This window comes from Passer domesticus, chromosome Z (genome assembly GCF_036417665.1).
Source record: "Passer domesticus isolate bPasDom1 chromosome Z, bPasDom1.hap1, whole genome shotgun sequence".
NCBI lineage: Eukaryota > Metazoa > Chordata > Aves > Passeriformes > Passeridae > Passer > Passer domesticus.
The window spans coordinates 81548788-81573071 of record NC_087512.1 but is presented as its reverse complement, the minus strand read 5'-3'; the positions used below and the strand labels follow the sequence as shown (position 1 = coordinate 81573071).

Here is a 24284-nt window from a genome sequence, read left to right as displayed (position 1 = left end):
CACCCAGGCCTTGGGACAATCCTTGCATCATCTTGTTATTTTAAAAAGCACTCTCTGCTGCCCTCCCCACCCTTCCAGGGAAAGTTATCCCCTCTCAAATTAATATTCCAGTCATGTAAATTACTTGAACAAGTGCCTGCTATGCTTATTAACTTGCAGTTTTGATTGTGCACCAAGACTTTCAGCCGTTCCTGTTAGCTCCCCCACTTTTTTGCTGCACAAAATTGTAAGATTACTGAGTAGGTGGCTTCATCCTCCTGCTTGTCCCTCCACTAACCACAAATATCACAATTTTTTGGTATTTATAAATATTGCAAATGCCCCCAGATATTCCACTTGGATCCCTTTGGGCAGAACTTCCCCAGTGCCACTGCTCTGACATGCCACAGCTGACTGCCAGGAGTGTGAAAAATCCTGAGTTCTGGCATTGCCTTTTTCCTCCATTTTTGAAGATGGACATTGCTCTTTTCCTTTATTTTTTTTCCTGATAATTGCAAGAGGAAATAATCACAAAGACTCCTACAAAATAATGTGATGTTAGCAGAAGTCATCAAGAACTCTACTGAAAAAACTAAACAAGGGACTAAATTCAAAGGTGGTTTCTCAATGCTTTTTAAAATAAAGCCCAGTTTTGATGAAGTTATGCAAAATGTGAAATTTTCTGCTATTTAATAATATTAAAATTCCCTGGGTTATACTGAAGCTCCGGAGATGCTTAGAGGAGCTATTAGGGAAAATTTGGCGGGATTTAGGAGAGTCTTTCAGCATCTTGTGAAAGCACATTTTCTACCAGATGTTTGTAAAGAAAGGAAAAAAAAAAAGCATATTTTGATGCCATTGAATCATCAGCTGCATGAGAATCTTTGTCTTCTGAAAGCCCCTTAAGCACTTTTTCTGGATCAAATATTAAGAGAAACTTCCATTAATTAATACCATTTCTTTCCAGTGGATGACAGAGATTGGGTTTGGAGCTTCCTCAGGAAATTTTCTGACGATTTGGAAGACAGGTTCTTCTTTTCTGTTGTTTTTCAGTTTTTCCAGAACATTACTAGCTGGAGAGTGGCGGAGTTTTCTAACATCAGCAGAAGACGTTGTGAGGCAACTCTTCCTGTCACAAAATTACGTGAAAAAAAAATCAAAATAATCTATTTTAATGCTTATGATAATTACCATCACCTGAGAAGAGCAGAAACACATCTCATTCCCGTGCAGGAATTTTCTCTCTCTCTGCTCAGGCTGTGCTGAAGCACGATTTCCAAACTCTCTGTGATGATCACATCCTCAACTTCCACTTCATTTCCTCACCAACACCTGCCAGTCAGCACCATCAGTCAGAACCCAGAACATCCCAGAACATCCCAGAACATCCCTCTGGGTGCCCTGGATGTCTCAAAGCCCTGGCAAGGGCTCAGAGACCCTGGCAGGAAGCCAAACAGACCTGGGAATTCGATCTCAACCCAGGGAGCAAATTGCCAACTCTATATGAAGAATTACAGGTCACAAAAGTTTCAGTAGTTGAAGTTGTCACAGGGTGAAAGGTGAATTTTGAAGAGTTTCACTGTGGGGGTCTAGGGGACAAGATGGGGGGATCGGGGCACTGTCCTGTCCTTCTCCCTTCTTCTTCCCAGCCTCCATCTCCTTGGTGATGGTGGCACTGTGGGGTTGGTGTAGGGTAGAAAGTCACTGTCTGACACAGTGATAGGTGTTGGGACACAACTGTAAATATGGAATATGTGGTTTGTAGTATAAAGGACAACACCAGCCCCGTGGGAGGGCAGTGTGCCTCAGACTGACCTGCAGAACAGACCTTGGCAGGCCAGACAGAAAATGTTTTAGATAAATAATAATAAACAGCCTTGAGAACGACAGCTGAAGACTTCTGACTCCTTCTTGGACAGCTGGGTTGGGGAAAAAGACTTTTAACACACCTCAGGATCATCTCAACCAGAGGAAACCCAAGAACCACTGAGCCCACATTTACCTCCAGCTGCACTTGGGACAGCACAGCCCCCAAACCTGCAGCACATCTGGCTGGGTGGGTGTCCCGGGGTCTCTCCCACCCCTCCAGATGTTGGTGGCCCCGGGCACAGCGGATCCAGAGAAAATCCGCTGTGGATTTTTGGAGATCCAGAGATGTTTCTGTCATTGCTGGGCTCACCCCGAGCCTGCAAAGCCTTTCCCTGCCCCTCCTGTGGGAGGCTGGAGGGGACAGGGCCAGGACAGGTGACCCCAAGGGACCCCAGGGATGTCCCAGCCCCTTTGGCCCCGTGCTCAGGGTGGCAGGAGGAGGGCACAGGGAGCAAGGGGGTGTTGGCAGGGGGGGTGTTTGTCCTCAGCTCACTGTCACAGGTGAGGGCCCTGCCCTCTGGGAGCTGCTGGAGGGGAGGCAGGGGATGAATTCTGCTCTTGCCTTGCCTGTGTGCACGGCTTTTGCCTTCTCTTTGTCTCAGCCCATGGGTGCTCTGTGCTTCACCCATCCAGTTTTCCCCCCACGAGGGGCCTGGCTGCTGGCTGGGGTGACACCACCACTCACAGACACCAGTGTCAGCTCTGAGCTGGTGGAAACCCAGGAAATGGCTTTATTTCACCGCAGCAAATTCACAGCCCAGCCCACAGCCACATGTCCACATCTTATCCACAGGCGTCCTGGTTGGCAAAGTGTCCAGGAGGGAGCGAGCCTGCTGCTGTCCCAAAACTGCAGAGTGACCCCTCCCAGCCAGCAAAGTGACAGCCAGCTTCATCAGACAGGGCTCTGCTGCACAGCAGAATGTTTTGGTGGATGTACAGTGGGTTAAATCCGGTCTCCCAGCCCGAGAAACTCAAGGCACCAACAAACCACCACCAACAAATGACATTTAAAAAGTGTGCTCTACTGTGAGCATTCCCCAGCTGGAGAAAGTGACCCCGCAGTCTGGAGCAGCTCATTAATTTGCAAACTCTCCTGGGTACAAAACAAACAGAGGTGTATCATTCAGGGGTGGGATCTCCTGCTCTCTCTGGTGTTTGATCTGCCTCGGTAGCTGCTGGAATCAGATGTTTCCAATAAAAGTTCAAGGAGCCCTCAGTGAAGACGTGCAGTGATCTGCCCAGTATCTGTCTGTATCTGACTTGTTTGTTCTGAGATTGAGGGAAGATTTGGAACCTAAGGTTTTATATCTCCCTCTGTACATGTTTGCTTTAGTTTATCTGCTCTGATTTCGAATGTTCTTGCCGCTCATAAAAAACGTCTGCTTTCTTTTGTAGCTTGGAAACTGCTTGACCTCAGTTATCTGCTGTGGCAATGTGCTCTCTCATCTGAAGTCATGTGGTTTGATAAAATGTTTTCTTTCATTGGTGGTGAGTTTGTAAATACTGATGTTCCACTCTCCCTTTGTACGAAACAGTGGGAGCAGAGGCTGTCAATATTTTTTTTTTATTCTGCAGCAAACCATGAAATCAGCATTGGCATGGCAAGGCAGGGCAGAGAGATCCCTCTGCAGACACACTGCCCAAAATCCCTGCCAGTGCATCAACAAGACCACGAATTTTTTTGGAAACAGTGCCTTCAAAGTATTGATTTTTAGTTAGGATTAACTTTCAGAGGCTCAGGAGGGAAAGAAACCCTCAAGGATAAAGACCTGAAAAGGGCTCTGTTCGTAGAAGTGGATGATTTCTTCTCATGACCTTCACAACCTTCGGAAATCTTGGAGGGATCCTTGGAGTTTCTGAACCACGACCCTTCCATATCTGAACTCCACACAATTCTTCCAAGTTTCATGTTATTTGTGCATGAGGAAACTTTGGACACAGGGTGGCAAATGCTCGAGGCTGCTTTGGGTGGAAAAAGGGAGAAGATGGCTGAAAAAGACAAGGAGCTGATTCTCCTGAGCTGCAACCTGCAGCAAGTTTCTGAACAGCAAGACCAAGCACGTTAATTCTCCTGAGGATGTAGAGAAACTTGAAAAGACAAACACAATCCAGCCTTTTATGGGTTGCAGTAGCAAGGGCTTGGCTCAGAAAAACCCCAAACAAAATGTGCATGTAGGTGTTTCATTGGAACTGCAGAATCCAACAGGGAATCTGAACCGGTGGGTCTGAAGTAGGAAGTCTGAATTAGGGTAAATCTGTTTGGTGAGCCTGGGTTAGAAGTGTTGGTTGTGAGCACCACATGTGGAGCCCCCATCTCACTGAACTCCTTGGGAATTTGGAGTTCAGCACCTGGATTTCAAGTCATTGACTCCTCGGAAAGAGAAGAGTTAACACTCATGTGTGTGTGTCTGTGTGTCTAATCAAAGTGCTATCTTTTTTTCGACAGCAGAAACATAAAAAAAAATCAGGCATTAATTAGCAGGAAGCAGCGGAGTTGGGCAGAGAGCCGTGTGGAGAATACAGCTGAAGGAGCAGAGTGGACCAGCCTGGGAAAAGCAGGAGACAGAGCAGAGCCCTCTGAGTGATGGAAGGCAGCCGAGTGGAATAGTGGAGCATCCTGAGCAGGGAATTAGGGGAGGAATGGAGCAGGCCAGGAGGCAGCAGGGCTTTCTGGACAGCCCTGCTTTCAGTGAGCCTCTCACAAGGATGTCAATAGTGCTCGCTCTGCATCTATTTTATTCATGAATAGGTGGATTCTCTGTGGCAATGGCAAAGGCAGAAATGTCCCAGACGGCCCCTGCACAGGATGGAGCCGTGTCACGGCATGGTGGAACACGTCACAACAGGTCCTGATGGAGATGGTGCAGCTCCTGACAAAGCTGGCTGAGGGCAGGGATGATCCCAAGCGCACCAAACGTGAGCCGAGGGGTGGCCTCGTTCGTGGTGGGGAAAAACAAGAGTGACTCATCTAATCGCTCCCCTCCAGAAGAAATCCTGCCCAACTTCCTAAAGAACCGGCTCTCCCAGGGAGGTCCTTCCATGGCGGGGAAGGAGACAGCGGCTGTGTCAGTGGGAATTCTGGGAATCAGGCATTCTTTAAGACGCAAGCACGCCTCCGAGCATGTACCCGGGGAAGCGTTTTAGCAATCCAGAGAGCGCCGAGCGTTCCAGGAGGGCCAGCCCAGCCTGCCGAGCTCTGCCGGGACCGGACCCGGCTCACCGGGGAGGGTCCCTGGGGTCGGGCAGGGTCACCGGAGCGGGGTCCCTGCGAGCCCGGGCGGGACACACTCGCACCGGGAACCATCCCCGAGCCCGCCCGGCCGCGGGAGGGGACCAGGGGCACCCGGACCCCGCTTCGCCCCCGGCCCGTCCTGCATCCCGCCGGGCCGAGCCCGAGCAGCGCTCCCGCTCCCACTTCGCCTTGGCCGGGCACCGCCATCAGCCGGAGTGGGAGGAAGAAACATTAACTCCAGCAGCTGTTTCTTGACCCCGGCTGTCAGCCCTGCCCCGGAGCGGGCCGCGCTGGGGGCTCCGCTCCTGTTTATTTTTTTTTTTTTTTAATTACTTAAAAAAAAAATTAAAAAATTGAGAAATTAATACCAATAACACTAATGATACTAATAGTATTACTAATAATATTACTAATACTGATACTGATACTAATACTATTACTATTACTAATACTGATACTAATACTATTATTAATACTGATACTGATAGTAATACTAATAATATTACTAATACTGATACTGATACTAATACTAATAATATTACTAATACGGATACTGGTACTGATACTAATACTAATACTAATACTATTACTGATACTGATACTAATAATATTACTAATACTGATACTGATACTGACTCTAATACTAATACTGATACTAATACTAATACTGATACTACTACTACTACTACCACTACTAATATTAATACTGATACTAATACTAATGCTAAATAAATAAATAAATAATAATACTAATGCCACTAATACTACTAATAGTACCACTAATAGAAAATAAATAAATAAATAAATAAATAAATAAATAAATAATACTAATACTAGTAATACTTAATAATACTAATACTAATACTAAATACTAATAATAGTACTAAATAATAATAATAATAGTAATAATAATAGTAATAGTAATAATAGTAGTAATAACAATAATAACAATAACAATAACAATAACAATAACAATAATAATAATAATAATAGTAATAATAATAATAATAATATCAATTATAATAGTGTCCAGATTCGCAGAGCCCAGCCACGGGCACACACACACACACCCCCCCAAACCCTGTGTCCCCTTTTCGGGGCTCAGCGGGCCGCTGTCCCCCCCTCCCCGGGGTTTGCGCGGCCCCGCGGCGCGCCCCGCGCGCTGCCGGCGCTCCCCGCGCGCCCCCGCGGTCCCGCACCGGCGCTGCCGCGCGGAGCCGGCGCTGGGCGCCCGCAGCAGCTCCGGCAATTCCCCGGCAAGGGCGGCTTGAAACTGCTGGGGCTGAATAGCATTTGCTGTTCCGTCCCCGCGCCGCCTCCCGCCGCCGCCCGGCGCCTGGCGCGGCTGCCGCTGCCGCTCCCGCCCGGCTTGTGCTGACACAGGCGCGGCCGCCCCGCCGCCGCTGCCCCCCGCGCCTGCCCCGCGTCCCCCCGGCGCTGCTCGGCCCGCGGGGTGCGGCGCGGGTGTGCCTCGGTGTGGGTTTGTTGGGGTTTGGTGTGTTCCCAGTACGCGGGCTGTCACCCGAGGGTGAGGGCACGGCCGCGGGTGGGTGTCACGGCGGGCAGGAGAGGTGGCAGAAGTGGCAGGAATGCCCTGGCAGGCACACATCGGTCATCCTGCGCCGTGCCCGCACCTGCAGGCCGGGCTGCGCTCCGCGCTCCCCGCTCGCGGCCGGAGCTGGTCCCACGCAGGGTTTGCGGGGTGTCGGGGCTCGGTGGTTGGGGTGGCTTTGCTGCTGGCTTCGTGCCCTCGGAAGGCTGTGTGGAAGGAGCACTAACTCTTTGCGGGCCTCAGCACATTGCCTGGCCGCTGGGGAGCAGCGGGACCCTCCAGCCACGGGGTCACGGCCGAGAGAAGAAGGGCAGGAAGGGGAGGAAGGCAGAGCCGGAGCGCTGGGAACCGCAGGCGAGGGCTCCTGACCCCGGCTGGGTCCGTGGGGCGTTTGGAGGCACACGGGAATGCATCCCAGCATCACTCCAAGCCCGCTCCCGCTGCCTCCGTGCTCTCCAGGGTCCCTGAGCAGGGAGCAGCAACTCCGGGGAGAGGGATGGATGGATGGATGGATGGATGGATGGATGGATGGATGGATGGATGGATGATGGATGGATGGATGGATGGATGGATGGATGGATGGATGGATGGATGGATGGATGATGCATGGATGGATGGATGGATGGATGGATGGATGGATGATGGATGGATGGATGGATGATGCATGGATGGATGGATGGATGATGGATGGATGGATGGATGATGGATGGATGGATGGATGGATGGATGGATGGATGGATGGATGGATGGATGGATGGATGATGGATGATGGATGGATGGATGATGGATGGATGGATGGATGGATGGATGATGGATGGATGATGGATGGATGGATGGATGGATGATGGATGGATGGATGGATGGATGGATGGATGATGGATGGATGGATGGATGGATGGATGGATGGATGGATGGATGATGGATGGATGGATGGATGATGGATGGATGGATGGATGGATGGATGGATGGATGGATGGATGATGGATGGATGGATGATGGATGGATGGATGGATGGATGGATGATGGATGGATGATGGATGGATGGATGGATGGATGATGGATGGATGATGGATGGATGGATGGATGGATGGATGATGGATGGATGGATGATGGATGGATGGATGGATGGATGGATGGATGGATGGATGGATGATGGATGGATGATGGATGGACGAATGGATGGATGGATGGATGGATGGATGGATGATGGATGATGGATGGATGATGGATGGATGGATGATGGATGATGGATGGATGATGGATGGATGGATGGATGGATGGATGGATGGATGGATGGATGGATGGATGGAGATACCCGTGTGTGTGTGTGTGTGTGGTGAGGGACAGGGTGTGAGGAGGAGGAGGAGAAAGGCTCTGAGGGCTGGCACCCAGCACGGGCAGCGCTCAGCCTCACTTGCTGTGGCAGCCTGAGACTCATCCTGACCAACCTGGTGAATGAAACAGTGGCTGTATGTTGTGTACTAACCACAGGAAAAATAAAAATCTCCAGCGCACACGTCACAGATCAACCTGAAGATATTTATGTTAAACTAGCAGAGGTTATTCTTTCCCTTTAGGTAGGGAGGGAGTACCTGTCTGTGACTCCTCAGGTCCCTGCAAACCTCCTTATTCTGAGCTGATCAGAAACATTTTTGAGCTCCTCTGAACTTAATTTGATTGCAGCTGGTGAAAAAACTTGTGTTATGGGGTTTTTTTTAATAAAAAGTCATAACTGTAGCAGTGAAAGCTCACTGATGTGTCTTGGAATGTCGATCTGCCTGAGCACAAAGCAGGAATCTCTCTGTGCCCTTTCAAGAAAAATCTTATAAACTTTCTAGAAAACACTGTGTTAGTGCCTAAGTTCTGTTTCTTTTTTTTTTTTCCTTCATTTTCTTTCCTTTTTTTTTTTTTTTTTGTTATCTTTATATTTAGTACAACTGTATTTTGGGGAAAATTAGTTGGAATTCCTGTAATAATTTGCTGAACGTTTGCTTCTTTGCCAGCTGTGAGTGCAGGTGAGACATCAGCAACCACATTGGAGGAGAAGTTTCCAGGTACCGAGCCAAGACATATATACATATTATTTATAAATATATATATTGTATATAAATTGTGTTATATATGGCTAAAATGTCAAATATTACAGGTATAAGTATGTCCTGGAGGGTTGTTTAACGCGAGTTTAATAACAATGAAAGTGTAGAGAACGTGTTGCACTGAGACTAAAGGTAAATCCAGTGCAGCAGGAGCGTTGTCCTAAATCTAGTCAGAACTGTAATGTGTTCCATATCTTACACAGAGATTACTGCCATTTTAACTGCATTCTAAGTGCATCTTGTGCATATCCTTAATCCAGATGCAGCATGAGGAGCGTGGTATCTTGGCAAAATTGTAATAATCAGAGTCTGTAAGTGTGAGGCTTCTTTGCAGGACCCCTCAACTGCTTCTACAGAAGATGGTGATGAGGTGACAGAGATCTCTTGGGTACAGGATTAGTTTTCCAAAAATATCAATAGTGCCAAATAATAATAATAATAATAATAATAATAATAATAATAATAATAATAATAATAATAATAATAATAATAATAGTGTTGTAGAGAAGAAGAGGAAGCAGTTGGGAAAACAAACTCTTTCCTGGCCAATGCAGACGAAATTCACATTTTCCTGAAGTTTTCGTGGTAAGTTTTTGTTCCTCCCCAGTGCAGTTGATAACCATCTCTGTGATATTCTGTGCAGGAGCAATTTCACGTTGGTGCTGATGCCAGTTTTAACCCAAGAATGCCTTGCCTGCAGTTGGAATCTGGTCTCTGGTGTCTCTGTCGTGTTTTTACATGCTTGGCAGCAGAGTGCTAATGAAGGCATGGTGCAGAGAGGGTGTGCTGGTTTTATGGTTGGCTACAACACAGATTTAGGTTTGAAAATGAAGGTGCTAAAAACTGGATTAATGGGGTCTGGATAAGCAGTTAAACAGTGCCTAATGGATTAAACTACAATAAATACTCAATGTGTACTTATTTTTCTGCAAAAAGTCGCATTGTGTTGTCCAATTATTAGAGAAATTTCTTAGGCTGGAAGGAACAATTGCTGAATTTTTTTTTTTTTTTACCCCCATCATTTATGGTTATTATCTTTTGAATTATTTTGGGTTTGGGCAGCAGTTTATTTATTGGTACAGTGGCTGCCAGAGTTCTTGTCATGAGTCATGACACAGTATTTCAGTTACCACTGTGGACAAAATCTTAAATTTTCCCTTCCTGTGGCAAAATTTACAATATTAGGAAATTACTTAAGTAATAGTCCAGGCACCCATTTACATGTGGCATGATTCCTCAGTATGTGCAATAAGAATAAATAGCATGTGAAATGTGGATTTAACATGCCAGTGGCTCTCCAAAATGTGAATTTGGCCAGCAGAGGAACTCGGTGGTAAACTGAAGTTTGCATTTATGTCCCACTAGTGGTGCAGACCCAGGCTGCAGAGCAGATATTGACTGCACAGTCCTGGAGCAGACAGTCTTTATGTCAGGGTAACATTTGCAGTAGAAAATGCCCCAAGATTAAGAGTTGCTTGCTGATGAGAAAGATTAAATCTGTTGTAGTCACAGGGTTGTGTTTGATAAGAGAAGAATAGGGATCTTGGCTAACAAACCAAGTTTATTTTTGTGGGTTTCTTACAAAAATTCTCCAACAGTTTCTAATGTCTAGATTCTGTTTTCTGTGCCCTTTATGATTTCTGTTTTAGGGGGAAATGGTTGCTGTGTGCTACACTTCTAAGTCTGGATACTTCTGGATGCAACATCACCAGGCTTGTATTAATCTTTGAAAATATTCTAAAAATGTACCTTTGTAAACTTGAATAATGGGAGCATGGGAGCCGGCAGGTTCCTTGGCTGTACAGTTGTATTCCCTGTAAAGAAATTAACTGAGCAGGGTGTAATGAGCACTGACTGCTTCCTGGGAGTTGAGGGGGAAGGAGTGGAACCAGAGCAGAGCTCGTGCTGCTGTATTTCAAAGCAGGGTGTGAGAGGAATTTGGAGTGAGGAAATGTTTGGGCAACCTTCTCCTTTTGTCTGAAAAAAGAAATAAAGAAGAGGAAAAAAAAGAAAAAGAATAAGTCAGTTCATTTGAGATTTTTCTGGGGGTTATTTTTAAGGGGAATAGTTAGAATGATCCTTTTCCTGCCAGGAAAAATCCTCATGGTACAGCATGAAGTTTTTCCTTGTACGTGGAAGAGGAGGACAGCAATAAGACAGGGATTCGTGAGGGAATCAGGAACCACATTCCACCACGGCAACAAACCCATTTATTTCTTGTGCCAACACCAGAAGAGCAAGTCTGTGGTGCTGGTGGATCCTGCAGCTGGAGCCTTGGGTTTCCAGGAATCATGAGGGGGTAGCCAGTGGGGAAATCAGAGGGGCTGGGGAGGACAGAGCAACTCCCAAAGTGGAACAAGTTTCCATGGAAATGCTCCCTCCATCCCTGTGAGGGAGCCTGGCACCATGCTTGCCCACAGTGAAGGCTCCTCTGGTTCAGTGGAAGGCTTTCTTCAGCACCCTTAAAATCCATTTAATATTTCTGTCTTCCAACCATGGTTTCAGTAAGACTAGCAGCAACAGATTAGAGCCTGAGAAAAAGAGCATTAAAAAATACACGGCTGCTCATTAAAAGAGTTTAATCTAATCTTTGCCCTCAAAAAGGTGGGCAAACACAATGCAGATGAGCCACTAATTACCACACCAGAATGCTGACATGTAAAATTAGCAAATTGAAGCTAAATTCTCTGTTCTGACCCTTCTGAGTATTGCAAATGTAATGGTATTGAAGACATTATTTTAGGTACAGTATGTATAACATACTAACAGTTTTGCTAATACAAATGGTGCTCTTCAGAGGATCCCTTTTCTAGAGGGCAGGTCACCTAAAATCTTGGAAAAATTTCCATTTTATGGCAACAAAGATATAATAAACATAATTTTAATCCCTTAACATTTTCCCTACCATTCTAAAGGGTACTTCTTCTCAACAGGAGAACCAAAATTACAGTGAAGATTCCAGAGAAAATTTCAGTTAAAATCAAACCGAAAAGATTTTTCAGCCTGTTCTCAAAACAGTGCATTTCAGGATTCTTTTGTTTTTAATATCCTTGAAAACATATCTGGGGGTGATAAGGAATTCAAAATTTTGGGGGAGTTGTTTTATTACATATAAACAAACAAACAAATCTCCCAGAAACAACCCCCCCTCCAAAAAAAAACAGAAACCCAAACCAAACCAACAAAACCCCCCACAAAACAATAAATAAAACAATAAAACAAAGAATAAACAATAAAAATAACAACAAAAAACAAAACAACAACAACAACAACAACAACAAACACCAGAAGAAAGAAAATGCTTAAAAACATGTTTATCTCAACTTCCAAATTCTTACCTTATCTGGAAAGTAGCTATTGCAACCTTTTAATGCAAGGTCAGCACAAAAACAAAGAGATAATGCAAAGGTTATGAGGCTGGTTTTGCTTTGTATGGTGAATTGTGGGAGGACAGATGCAGTGTTTTTTTTAAAAATTTAATTGAAAACTGCATCTTTTTTTAGCTTTCCAAGCATGTTTTAATTGGATTGCAAGTATTATACTGACTCCTCATTGATAAAATTTGAATAAATAATGATTTTCAGCTGTAACTGAAACAGATTGATACTGAGTGATTTCAGCATGGAGCAGTAACTTTGTGTGACTAGAATGACTCAAAGTCCAAACAAAATTGTGACACTGAAATGGAAAAACCACTGGGTGATAAAACATGCTTTTTAGCATCGAATCTGCAAGTGGTGAACAATGCAGTGAAATAAAACTCAGGGAAATGAGTATAAATAAAAACCCAAACAAGCTGTGATCCGTACTAACTTGTCCTGCACACACCTTCAAGAAATATTGTATACACTGTGATCAAAAGGATCGTCTGCAGTTTCCATATGATACCATCACTTTGTGGCTGGCAGTTCATGCTATAGCTCATGGATACAAACTTTGAAGAATATTAACAATATCCCATCTAATGGCCCTGTGTTTTTTGCACTCTCTGCCTCGGCATGTCTGCTCAGGGAGAGATTTTCTTCTCCCTACCAACCTTCTCTCACTGAGAGGGTTTGAGACGTTGCTCACACTGACAGAAGATATAACCTGGCACTGAAGTGCCAAGTAAACAAGCAAACAAACAAAAAGAGAGCACAGAGTGGCCAAGAATGAGGCATTTCTTCACACTGCCAAGTTTTCCTGCTCATCCACCCCATTAGGCAGCGGGTCAGGGTCAGATTAAAGCACATGTGGGACAGAAAAGTCCTGGGTTTGGGGCTCCTTTTGAGCATGGATTTCTCAGAGTGAAATCTGAGCAGGAACACTCCAGTGTTTCCACTATTTCTTTATAAAGCTGCAGCTCTAACAATGTCTAAAACGCTGGGTAAGGTCTGGCCAGCTGTAAGTGCTGTATTTAAAAGTCTGCACACAAACAGCACGGGACAAAAGGACCCACACTTGGAGGATGGATACATGCTCCAGAGGCAAGGCCAAGTGCCAGCAGAGTCATGAAGTTTATGTTAAGCATTGCACTGTAACCACATGCCCTGGAATGAATTACTGAGCTTCTTAAATGGTCATGCTAATGTTTTTACTTATGAGTTCTTACCTGTAGAGGTATGGTCTCATAATTACGGTAATTACAAGGCTTATGAGTCTCATCACTCAAATCACCTTGCTCCCTCAAGACATTCTCAAAATTGCTATCTGTCTGATTCCCACACACCGAAAAGGTAATTTTGGAGTAAAGTTTCCACAATGAAAAAATAGCTCGAATAGTCAGAGGAAAGAAGTACTCAGCTCTGTTATTCAAACCCCTCCTTGCTTGCAGTTTTCCTTCCTAAGCCCACCGAACCTCTTGTGAGCAGGGAGGCAGCCAGGGCTTGGTGAGGAGCACAGCTGGTGTGGGGTGTTGCAGAGTGAGAACCACAGCACCGAGTTTATTAACTGGTGCCTGAGTTAATGCCCAGCAAGAGATGGGAAGGAACAATTACTTCTCCATAGTGCTACTGCTGGTGTTTCCAGCAGCACCAGCCACAATGCTCAGAGCTGCACTGAGGGCTGCACCGGCAGCCTGCTCAGGATTAAGGTTGCTGAATATTTCTGGGCTTTGGTTTTTTTCCTTTAGAGCTGTAGAATCATGGAATCACAGGTTGGTTTGGGATGGGAGGGACCTTAAGCCCACCCAGTGCCACCCCAGCCATGGCAGGGACACCTCCCACTGTCCCAGGCTCCCCAGTGTCCAGCCTGGCCTTGGGCACTGCCAGGGATCCAGGGGCAGCCCCAGCTGCTCTGGGCACCCTGTGCCAGGGCCTCACATTCTCACAGAACAATTCCTTCCCAATTGTCCCCAATTTTGGAAACAATTCCTAATTCCCAACATCCCATCCAGCCCTTCCTTTAGCAGTGGGAAGCTATTCCCTCCCTCCTGTCACTCCAGGTCCTCACCCAAAGTCCCTCTCCAGCTCCTTTTTAGGTGCTGATATTAAGTTATTATAACACTGGCTACTGGTTCCCACTTGGATGCTGAGTGATTTCCTGTAACTTTTTGGATGCAGCCATCCAGCCAGGTCCTTATCCATCCAAGAGTCCCTCCTTCAAACCTGTCTCTCCAATTCAGTGCCAAAGTCTGAGTCTACACAGAGCTAAGTAGTTCTGCTATGAAGACAGAAATTATTTAGAATGCAAAAGAAATCTTGTATCCTACGGGGAATAGCTGTGTGCTTAATTTTGAAAGTTCAGAATTGCCTTATGGCTAAATATGTGCATGTGTGAAATCTGGAATTTGCGGAGATGGTGGCTGTTAGCCCCCAAATACATAAGAGAAAAACAGGAGAAAATGTGAAAGAGGAACATTTAGAAATTCATCCTATTTCACAATATAGCATAGAGTTATTAAAAAAATATTGTCTTTTGCAAGAATATTGAGTATATTTTGTATCTAAATTAAATTATTAAAGATATATGAATTCTGCTTTAAGACCCTAATTAATGCCTCTTTGGAAGTAAGATGGAGGGGCATCCAGTGAAGAGAGAGAATGCTATAAATAGAAACCCCAGCAAGAGGGCTGGTGCTGGAATGTTCATGGTAGTGTGGAATCCAAACAAGCAGACAGAGTTCAGCAAATGAAATGTAGGGTAGCACGAGCTCCACACTCTGAGTGTTGTACCTCATTTATGTCTGACTTTACATCACGTACAGAACAGTTACAGTTGGTGTGATTTGTGGCAACGCGAGCTTTATAAATGCCACACCTTTAGCCTTTTCTGGACTGAGCTGGAGGTGCTCCCCATCATGTCCTCTGAAAAGGAACACTGGTTGCTGAAGTAGCAGAAGGAACCAAGGGAATTGAGGGCAGTGTGGGTCACTTTGGACCTATCATCTCTAATAAATTCAAGCATGGTAAATCTTCAGGTGCTTCTTGATGACAGGCTTCTTAAGAAAAGACTCACAATTACAACAAACTCATATTATCCCTAGTAAGCCTTTATCTGATAATATAACCAGTAATAACACAGCAGTAGGGACCCAAATCTAGACTTGTTAATGTTGTATTTACTGGTGAATATGGTTACAGGCTTGAGCCTTGAAACACCATTTTACAGCTTCCCATTCCCCACCACACTGCCAATATTGGTCAGATAGCAAAATTGTGGCACCTGGGAACCTGGTTTAGTGGTGAACACTTGGTGCTGGGTTAAAGGTTGATGGTCTCAGAGGCTTGCCCAAACTCAAAGGTTAAGATTAAAAAAAAAAAAAAAGGAAATTAACATTTCTTGCTGGAAATAACCCTCCCTAAGCTCAATTAAAAATGTTTCCTTTTACTTACTATCATGTCTCAAAATTCTTCAGTTGCAGTGGTCTGATTATCTCATCATCCTGCCTTCCCTTCCCTTTTACTCTGAACAATACTGTACATTTTCATAGTAATTATACTTTGATTTTCTATACACCCATGCTCTCACTTGAGTGTCTGAAAGGGCCTTAAGTACTATTGAATTGATCTTCAAAACACCTCTCCCATTATCCTCCTCATCCTCATTCCGCAGGTAGGTGGAAATAGCAGCAAGGAGCCAATGACCTGCGAAAGGCAGCGGAGGGAGCAGGGGCAGAGGTGGAAGAAGGTGGGAGCTGGAAATGGGTGACACCAGCCTCACCATCATCCCCCAGCAATTCCCCAGCTGAGAAAACAGGATAGAGCAGCTGTTCCTCGGCTTCTGGAAACCCACAACGAGCTGTCGTCTCCCAAGGTGCTTTCAGCCACCTCAGTGTGTAAACATTTTCCTGAAAAAGCCAAGCTAATTTACCAGACAGACAACATTTGTAAGTGTTGTTGCAAACACACACGGATATATATTTTTACATGAGCGAAATACGCCTATCCCCACAGCCACGTTGTTTGACGGAGCAGGTGAGGGGAGAGGAAAAGTTACCAAGAGTTGGGATGAAAAGGGATTAAGCAGAAAGTGACCTGGATTTGGGTGAAGTGTCGGGACGGCAGACAAAAGAGCGATGCTGGGAAAGCAGCGCTCGGGATCGCTGCTGCTGGGTGGGTCTCCTTTGAATTGGTGCTCGGGGGCACATTCCACTAGTCTCACATGCAGGATAACCACCTCTCTGGCCTCTAAAATCACGTACAAATGTATACATCGTGCTCCAGAGATCCACCGTTTAATTTTACATCTTATTTTGGCTTTGTTTCTAGATTTTAGCCGTTTCTGTGAAAATTCCTGGGAAGAGAAACGCGTCCTTTCAGCGTGATGTAGTCTGAGCCTCACAGGGCTTACCTGGGTTTGTCATTCCTCAGGTGTTGCAGCGCCGGATAATGCAGAGTGATTGCTGGGCTGGAAGAATTCTGTCACACAGCCGCCCTGACTTCAGCAGAGCTGCACCGGCGGAGAGTTTGGCCCGTGGATCCCATTGTTATGGTAAGGAGCTGTCAGTGCCGCGCACAGACCAGGGGAGCTGGCGCTGATGAGCTGCAGAGGCTGAGGTGTGCTATTTCACAGTGTTATTAAATAAATCATTCAAATTTCGGTGACAGATTGCTCTCAGACTCTTCTCCTCCTGACTTCCTTTGACTCCTGCTGTATTATTTACCCGGTGAAAGTGCTGCACAGTGGCTGGGGCTGGGGATTGGAAGTGGTTTGGATAACCTCTACCCCCTGCCCTGCCTGGAATCTTCCCTGTGGTATAACTGTGCTGTAGGTAAATACTTCAGTGAACCCTTGTGCCAGGGTAAATTTGGTCAAGTGGGGCCAGTGCTTTTGGGAATCATGGACTAAAAGTAAGAAATTCTGAGGTAAGGATTGGTGGGGGGGACAAGAGTAGTGAAACTGCAAGAACCTGGTGTTGGAATTCCACTGGTGCAGTTTGGAGGGTTGGAGCCCAACAAATCCTTTTTTTGCACACACTTCTGCAGTGGAAATTGTCAGCAGTTTCAGGGTCAGGAAAGTATTCCAGCAACATTCAAAGGATCATCTTGCTTGATATACGCAGTGATTATGCAGCATGCTGCAGGTTTCAGGCTTCACCTGAATAAATGCACAGATGTTAGGGGGGAAAGAGCCACCAAACCCAAACAAAACTAGATTGGATAATACCTCTAATTAAACTGCTGATACGATTTTTGGAGGTTCTGGTAAATTCCTGGACTCTGTAATTCAAAGGAGGGGGAAAAAAGTCCTTGGCCTTATCTAAATAATGATAAACAATAACATGAGTGTTATAAATAAACTTATATTATTTAATAGAGTATTTAGTGAAGTCTGGCATTTAGCACATGCTAACCTCTTCATTTTAGGCAGCAGGTCTTTTCTGAGATGTGAAGAAAATTCCTATCATTAACAAATGGGAGAAAGAGGTATATGAAAAATGTGTAGTTAGAGGGCATGATCTTTTGTTGGTGAGGACATCAAAACGGGGATTTTCTCCAGTGCCACAACTGTTGTATTAGAAGTGCTGCAGAGCAGTAAAACGATAAGAATTCCTCGGGGAGGGGAGGCCTGAAGGAGAACTGCATAATCCCTTGTTTTGGGTTACTTTGTTTCTGCACCCATTTAACTCACATTTTAACAAGTGGCTTTGAAATGCTCTCAGACAGACCATCACCAGACTATGCACTTGTGCTTAAGAGATACTTAATAACTTTGTTTTTCCACATAAACTTTTAAGTTTCTTACAGAGGCAGCTCCAATCTCCTATTCATAAACTCACACTAGTGTTACCAGCATGACCTCTGACAGCACAAAGCAGTTTAATTTCATTATTGTAGGTCCAGGCCCACAGCCCGTTGGATGTTTTCTAGGGTACAGAAGCCCCCAGCCACATCATAAACCCCTCACAACTCCCAAAGACCACCTCAACCCATGATAATCCCCCCTGTAACTCCACAAATCCCCCCAAATCCATAAGTGCCCTATAGCCCCAAGACACCCAAGAGATGCCCCAAATTTATGTTAAGACATCATAACTCCACAAACTCCTCCTGAGCCCCCTATGCCCCCCAGACCCATGACAACTCCCCAGAACCCCTCCCAACTCCCCCAGAGCCCCCCACTCCATTTTACCTCCCCATTAACCCTCTTGTTTCTCTAGAACCTCCATACCTCTCTAGAGCCCCTTCAAATCTGTAACCCCCCAGAACCCCCCAACTCCTCTGCACTCCCAAAACTTCCTACAGACCTACCAGAACCCCAAAGCCCCCATAACTCCCTGATAGCTCCCCCAGACCACCACAAATCCATGATAAACCCCATTACCCCCTACAGCCTGCCCAGACCTCCCCAAAGACCCCCATAATCCCTCTGTATCCCTACAGTGCCCCGAATCTATAGTACCCCAGAGCACCCCCAATCCCCTTGTGCCCCTCAGGCCCCCATAAACCCACGAAATCCCCCTGCAGCTACCCCAAAAACACCACAGCCCCCCAGACCTCCCCCAAGCCATGATAATCCTCCTAACAGCTCCCCCGAGCCTCTCTAACATTCCAGATCTCCCTTAAACCCAGGATAATTCCCCTTCAGCCCCCTCACGCACCCCCAAACCTCCCCCCAAGGCCCCTTGTATCCCTCCCCAGACCCCCCAAACCCACAGTAAGGCCCCCAGAGTTTTCACCCAGCTGCCATCAGGAGGTATTTTCACTGCTCTGGTTCTGGTAGGTATGGGACTGGCATTTCCTCCTGGGATCTGAGCAGTCAGAGAAGGATTTCATGGGCTCTAATAAGAGAAAGTAGCTGTTACTAAAATAACAGGGAGTGATAACACTCCGTGGGTAACAACCTTACTGGGAAGAGCCTCAGTTGGACTCAGCTTAAGCTCCAGGGCTTGTCGCTGTGCTGCCACAGGCAAGGGGGAAAATAGGGAAGAAAGGGAAATGAGACCAAATCTAACCCTTGGAACGATGCCTGTGGTGATCCTCAGAAATCCTGGGGTCAAACAGGCAGATCCCGTTTATCCCTGGAGTGCAGGGTGTTGTGTGCATGCTGTGCAGTGGCATCAGGGACACGTGTTAAGGCCAACCTGCTGGGACACAGCCTGTACTGCATGTACTGTGCATAAATTCCATAACAAAAGCTATACAGAAATACTTTTAAACGTGTGTTACCTTCTGCTTGGCTTCTGCATAGTTTCTGTTGTTGAACTACTTTATTTTACACAAACCCCTTTCACCTGTGTAGAATTTCCCTCTCAATCTTCAACTGGATCAGTCTCCTTAGGTAAAAAAATTTTTTAGACCTGTAACAGAAGAGTAATGTACTCTGGAGCTTATCAATAGGCTTAATTTATGTTATTTGCATAAAAGCAATCCTAGTTCTGATCTACCTACAAAAATATTTCACACACTGCACGTTGAACTTCTTTCTGACTTTTTAGCCAACTCAGTACTGGTATTGTAGTTTGCTGGTGTAATAAAACAAGAGAGAAAGAATAACTTGCTTGTTTATTAGAGTTATACATATTTACTATAGTTCCAAGTGTATCCTCTTACTGTAATTTCATGTAACAATGATCTTTGCTCCACTGCCCACAGATATTTTAATGCTATTTTGACCAAGAACTTGTGAGCTAACTAGAAAAAAATCCTTCTGCATCAAGCAGTTCTTCTCATTAGCTGCAACACCCCCAAAATTCAATTTCCCTGCCCAGGAGCAATACTTTTGAGACTTTCAACTGTTGCTGCCTTTTGCATGAATGGCATCAGTATTTCCTAGATAGCCTGTCTCAAGTTGAGTTTGATATATATTGGGCTAGGAGACAAAAAAACCCCAAAAAAACCACAAGAAACTTGAAGAGAATACAAAACAAATGAAAAAAATAATCTGAACTCTGAAAGATCTATTCAACTTTTATGTAAAACAAAAAAGGTAGGAAAAATTGCTAAAAACAGAAGGTGGCAACTGCTGGATTGTGACTGTACTTCCTTCAGTGCGGATTGGAAACATTTGCCACTGGAGTGGAATAAAAACCTTCATGAAAAATGAATGCTGTTTGTGTACTCAGTTTATTTCCTTCTGAACTTCCAGCACAGTCACAGAGCCCAAGAGCTCAAACAGTCGAAGGCACAGAATACAAGTTGACAAAATTCCTCTCCATTCACCTCCAGCAGTTACCACAGCCTTCAACAGGTCACTTCATTCCTCCTTTTCTGCCAGCAAAAGGAAAAATAACACTACTTGTGTACCTGACAAAAGAAGAGCAGTATTACAGTGATTACTGAAAAATAGGCTTTGTTAACAATTTTGAAAAAGTAACTGTTCACTTACCAAGTTCTGTCAGGGGACAGGATTTTGACTACTAAGTCTCCTGAACAAACACAGCAGAAAAATGCAGAATATCTTGTTTTTAATTCTTGTTACATATTAGTACAGAAAATGAAGAAACTTTGCACTACAGCACGGGTGAAATGGTTTGACCATGCTGTCCAGCAGCCTCACAAGACAGTCTCAGGAGAATTTTGCTTTGGCCACACCAAATTATTTCTGATTAGGCCCCCACCTGGCAATATTCTTTTCTTACAAAACTTTGCAACACAGGCACTGCCAGGCACTAGCAATAACAAATTATCATCTCATTTCAGCAGCATCACTCAGTGTCAGAAATTAGGAGTAGTCAAAGAACAAAGTGTAAGAAGCAGCATTAGAATTGCTGTGAAGAATTGCTTTGTCAGGAGATGAAGCGCACTGGGGAAGATTCATGGGATGAAATGCTCGTGGTGTTAATTTTGCCAGTCTGGGAGCTGTAATGTCACCTTTTCTCCTTTGGAGAGTGGAGTGCTGCACGAACTGCTCGAGTGATCAAGGAGTTTGGGCTGGAGCCGCATTTCCTGGGACAAAAGAGCAGGATGGAGAGATGAAAAAGACATTTCAGAGGTCATTCAGTCTGGCTGATAAAGGATTATTCTCCACAATCTTTATTTAGCTCAGTTCTACAATTCCCAATCAACTAAGTCCCTACAACAACTGTAATTTACTGTGAAAATTTAATTTATTTGTTTTGATATTTGATAAATATTTGGTATTGGTATCAATGATTTTGCTCATTCATCATCATCATCAATGATGATATATGAAAAATGGATATATTCTTAATGTAGAAAAATATATTTAGAAGAAAATTAAATGGTCTAATGACCTTTTAATGCATTTAAAGCAGTGACACAAGGAACAGGGCTATTAATGCTGTTGCCTGGCACAGGTGAGATGGAAACCCAAGGCATTTTTCCAGGCAAAAGGAGGAAGAGAGAGGAGAGAACCCCCCACTTTGTGACTTCGTGTCCAGTAATTTCAGAGCTGCAGCAGATGCATTTCCCTTGAAAAAGAGGCACACACTGCAATCTACTGCAGTGCCCTGGCAACAGGACTGGAGATGACCAAGCTGATACCAGGTGCTGCAAGAACAGAATTTCACTCTGCTCAGCCTTATTTTTCCAGCCATGGCAACTCCTTTGCCAACTTTGATGCAAAATCAGGGCCCTCTCAGCCACTTTTTATACGAGCCATGTCTCAAACCCAACGATTCTTCCCTAAGATAATCCAGAGAGACGGTAACAAAGCTAAAATTAGAAATCAGGAGCTGTAGCTTCCAAGGAAATGCACATTATGTGACGTTTTTTCATTACCACTTGCATTTACTGTTAGCAAAAATGGCCTACAGAGAACACTCCACAGTGAAGAATCCTCCCCCAAAACTCAGGGGTGGGTGACACCATGGTTTACTCAACAACTTAAAAAACCCATCCATTTAAAAGAAACAGTAAAGAATCATATAAATAATTAATTCTGATGATTAAATAAGGGCTATAGTGTCACAGCCTATAATGGCATCACCCAAGCTATGCAGTTGATTTTAAAAATTATGTATGCAGTGAAAATACCAATCTATGGGGGCATATAATGTGCTCAAATAATACAAATAATACACATAATACAATTAATAATCCTCCAGAATAACTTAATGAAGTAAAACTTTGTTTATATGTGCCTAATGTTGAAAACTGCAGACTGAGATGGAACATTTCATTGATCACAAGTGGTGAAAACCATCTTTGTACATGAACTCTGGTATTTATTTGAAGGACTTGGCTGATAACAGGAATTTTAACAACAAAGAGGGACATTTTGTCTCAGGAATATAAGAAAAGAACAAAGAAAAGGAAAAAGGAGAAGAAGAAGAAAAAAGAAAAAAGCAAAAAGAAAAAAGGAGAAAAAGGAGGAAAAGAAGAAAAAGAAGAAAAAAGAAAAAAGAAAAAAAAAGAAAAGAAAAAGAAAAAGAAAAAGAAAAAGAAAAAGGATAAAGAAGAAAAAGAAGAGAAAAAGAAAAAGAAGAAAAAGAAGAAAAAAAAGAAAAAGAAAAAAGAAAAAGAAGAAGAAAAAAGAAAATGAAAAAGCAAAGCTTTGGCCCTCCTGAGCTCTCCACACCCAGCAAATTACAAGGAAATTTGGAAGTGCACAGTTGGGAAAATGCCACATCACAACCCACCATTTGTATACAGAAGCTTTCCCTGAGCAGTGTGGTCTACAGACTGGTGGGGTAGCTGTGGTTTACTATACACACAACAATTCTAAAACTATTTAAAACAGCAGATTATAGCTACATAGGTAAAACAAATGTTTTTTGTCTACCCTGTTGTAGTGCATTCTGTGCATTTACTTTGGACTGCTTAGCTGTGCCAGGCAGGACTTTACCACTGGAAAACGTATGGTTTAATAGACTCTTTAATTGAAAAAATAATTCCATCAGCATTTGCGTAGCAGAACAGCTTCAGTGCTCCTCCAAAAGTCTCAGACCTACAGGCAATTACAGAAACACTGCAGCTGGGTAATGGAACACTGGAATACATGCTGGCACCTCCTGGAAATAGCATTGGAAAGACCTGGGAATGGTCTAGGAAGTGCTCAGGTGACCCCCCTGCCATGTTACCTCCACACCACCTCCTCCTCAAAGAGTAACATTATATATTTTTACAGGGGGACAGGAAGGTGACTAGGCCTGCTATTGCCCAGCGCTTGGTGTAAAACCAGCCAGGGCTGGATGCACGGAGGGGCTGGCTCCTCCAGGGCTGGCTGAGCACCCACACCGGGCTGGGGTGGGCGGCTGCAGCCCCCAGGGTCCCTCATGGCCCTCAGGAGCTTCACACCCCGCAGGCACCTCCAGCCCGTCCCTCCCTCGTGGCCCTCGGCCCCTCATCCCTCATTCCCGGTGCCCCTTCAGCCCCTCAAACCCTCGAGCCTCTCATCCCCCTCGGCCCTGCTGCCCCTCATTCCCTTCCGTCTCTCATCCCCCTCAGCCCCTCATGGCTCTCATCCCCCTCAGCCCCTTCAACCTCTGATTCCCCTGATCCCCTTCTTCCCCTCATTCCCGCTGCCCCTTCAGCCCCTCATCCCCCTCAGTCCCGCTGCCCCCTCAACCTCTCATTTCCCTCATCCTCTCATTTCCCTCATCCCCTTCTCCCCCTCATTCCCGCTGCCCCTTCAGCCCCTCAAACCCTCGAGCCTCTCATCCCCCTCAGCCCTGCTGCCCCTTCAACCTCCGATTCCCCTCATCCCCTTCTCCCCTTCAGCCCCTCATTCCCTTCCGCCCCTCATCCCCCTCAGTCCCGCTGCCCCTTCAACCTCTCATTTCCCTCATCCCCTCATCCCCTTCAGTCCCTCATCCCCCTCAGCCCCTCATGCCGTCCAGCTCCACTGCCCCTCATCTCTGCCACCCTCACCCCTGCAGCCCCCTCAGCCTTCACCCCCTGGAGACCCTCATTCCGTCACCCCGCTCCTTTCCGTCGTTCCTCTCATTCCCTTTATCCCCTCGCATCGTTATCGCCCTCATGTCTTTCATTCCCTGCATCACGCCATTCCCTCTCATCCACCCCGCTCCTTCATTCCTTCATCACTCTTGCTCCTTCATCTCTCTCGCTCCTCCATTCCCTCGTCCCCCTCGCTCCTTCATTCCCTCATCCCTCTCATTCTCTGAGCCCTCTCATTCTCCCATTTTCTCGCTCCTTCATCCCCCTCGCTCCTTCATCCGCCCCACTCCTTCATCCCCCTCGCTCCTTCATTCCTTCATCTCCTTCATTCCGTC

At 45.3% G+C, this 24284-nt stretch overlaps 1 long non-coding RNA gene across 23 annotated transcripts; it reads right to left on the bottom strand.

The window, feature by feature from the left end:
• Window positions 1–7924: 7924 nt before the first annotated feature.
• LOC135289470 (uncharacterized) lies at window positions 7925–23619 on the bottom strand. 23 transcript variants are annotated; one of them, XR_010352227.1, is made up of 11 exons: window positions 22835–23615; window positions 20311–21036; window positions 19540–19613; window positions 19318–19448; window positions 19104–19232; window positions 18828–18929; window positions 17502–17548; window positions 15541–17407; window positions 15371–15441; window positions 12067–12092; window positions 7927–10705 (listed from the first exon to the last, which is right to left on the bottom strand). It is a non-coding gene; the product is annotated as an uncharacterized LOC135289470 (long non-coding RNA). The 23 variants fall into 23 exon arrangements; XR_010352230.1 differs by lacking the exon at window positions 7927–10705 and adding an exon at window positions 10715–11259; XR_010352218.1 differs by having other exon boundaries at window positions 15371–17407.
• Window positions 23620–24284: the final 665 nt, after the last annotated feature.